General features: G+C 30.7%; 1 protein-coding gene across 1 annotated transcript in view; it reads right to left on the bottom strand.

Moving 5' to 3' along the window:
• SLC27A6 (solute carrier family 27 (fatty acid transporter), member 6) overlaps nucleotides 1-2,213 on the bottom strand; it is a gene marked incomplete at its 5' end in the record, with an annotated part of 62,338 nt that overhangs the window by 27,824 nt on the left and 32,301 nt on the right. The gene's annotated exons all lie outside the window — the stretch shown is intronic.

Raw genomic sequence — 2,213 nt, 5'->3', positions numbered from 1 at the left:
AAAAAAATCACCGCAGACTAAAAACCCAAGTACTTTTTTATTGCTTTCAGTTGTTCTTTGATATAAGGCAGTTTATTATACAGAAATCCTATTCTATAAGACTAAAGGAGCTAAATATGAAAATAATACAAATGCATCAAAATTTGCAATATGAAATTCTTAAAGGTCTTTTTGAAAGCAGTTCTAAAAAATGGCTTGCCTGGAAAACACAAGGGCATGGGTTTTCCCTTACAGTCTCCAGAAGGAACACGGCTTGGCTGACAATTTGATTTTCGCCCTATAAGACCCATTTTGGACTTCTGACTTCCAATACTGTAAGATAATAAATTTGTGTTGCTCTAAAAAATAAAAATAAACAAAAATGGCTTGAGTAGAGTGGAAACCTGGAAACCTCAACAGCAATGTCATAGGATAGTGCCACTCTCAGGGCACAAATGAGGCCACTGAGAAAACACACCCAAGGAGAGAGAGTATCACCCAAAAAAGACTTTCTAAGTATCTGTATGTCTATGACAGGCACCAGCCCATCAACGTCTATTTTTGCACTGTTTGCATTAGGTGTGGGAGTCATAATGTTAGTTGCAACGATCTTTTTCCTTTTCTATTCTCTGGAAGAGTTTGTTAAGATTGGAATTACTTTCTCTGAATATTCATTACCCTTAACAGGGAAGCTATCTAGGACTAAGGAAAGATTTGGAGGTATAATTTCATTTGATTTAATGTGATAAAATTCTTAAGTCAGTACTTCTAAGTTACATATTTCTATAAATTTGTCCAATTTATGTAATAATTTCAAATTTATTGATATGAACTATTCAACATATACTCTTATTATTGTCTTAATGTCCTAAACATCTGTAGCAATGTCCACTTTTCCATTCTTGATATTGATTATTTGTGCTTTCTCTCAATTAATCAAAATCTATTTCTTTACTTTTGTTTATTTACTTATTTATTTATTTATTTTTTGGTGGCCGGCCAGTATGCGGATCCACACCCTTGACCTCGTATTATAACACCACACTCTAACCAACTGTGCTAACCAGCCAGCCATATTTCTTTACTTTAAAAAAAAATCATATTCATATTTCTTTTGACATTCCACACTAAATTTTTCTTTTCTACTTCATCAATTTCGGCTCCTTATTATTTCCTTCCTTTTATTTTCTTTGAGTTTATTTTAGTTGTTTTTTAAAAAATTAACATAAAGATAAATATTTAGCTCTATTCAACTAATTTTCAGCTGTTTTTAGCTAAGTCCACAACTTTTTAAATGCAAAATTTTCATTATGATTCAGCTTATAATATCTTCTAATTTCTAGTATGATTTTTTTTTCTTTGACCCATGGCAATTTAGAAATGTTCTATTTCCAAATACATAGGAAATTATCTAGTTTTTTAAAAAAATTACTTTTACCATAATTGAACTGTTAGAGAGCATAATCCATACACACTCAATCCATTGAAATTTGTTGGAATTCTCTATGTGGCTCACTAATTTTTGTAAATGTTTCATAAGTGCTTGAAAAGGATGGATATTCCACAATTGTTAGATGCAGGGCCCTATTAAAACTACTTGTCCATTACTTCAAGTAGTTTGTTTACTGGATTATTCAAATAGTATATTCTACATAATCGAAGATTTGTTTATTTCCTCTGGAGGTTATATCACTTTTGCTTTATACATTTTTAGATTGTTTTCTTTATTTTCACCTTTATGCTTTAAAAATATTATTGTTCAGTATAAATTCCAATTTGACAGTTACTTTCTCCAAGTCAATTGAAGATATCTGTCCACTATCTTTTGTCTTCTGTGGTTGCTATTGATAAATCAGGTGTCAGTCTTTTACTCCTAAAGCGTGCTTTCTATGGCTGCTTTTAAGATTTTAGTGGTACCTTGATATAGTTTTCAAAAAACCCACATATTAGATGACTATACATAATTCTTGAGTGATATAAATGATTAAAGGTAAGTAGAAATAGTGGAATACAAATAGTTAAGGAAAGTGAAAAGAGTTAGATTTATGTATATCAGGACCTACGTATGCTATTTATAAATGATATTATTAAATTTGAAACCTGAACAAAATAAATTAGACATCATTATCGTCATAAAGCAAAACATGGAATATGATTGAGGTTTGAATAACCTATAGCACCATAGCTCACCTGGAGGCCAGTACTTTATAGAAGTTCTCAGTGTAAAAAAAAAA

The sequence above is a fragment of the Galeopterus variegatus genome, unplaced genomic scaffold (assembly GCF_000696425.1).
Source record: "Galeopterus variegatus unplaced genomic scaffold, G_variegatus-3.0.2 Scaffold6795, whole genome shotgun sequence".
Classification (NCBI taxonomy): Eukaryota; Metazoa; Chordata; class Mammalia; order Dermoptera; family Cynocephalidae; genus Galeopterus; species Galeopterus variegatus.
The sequence above is the reverse complement of the archived record's forward strand: the minus strand, read 5'-3'. Positions and strand labels throughout refer to the sequence as shown.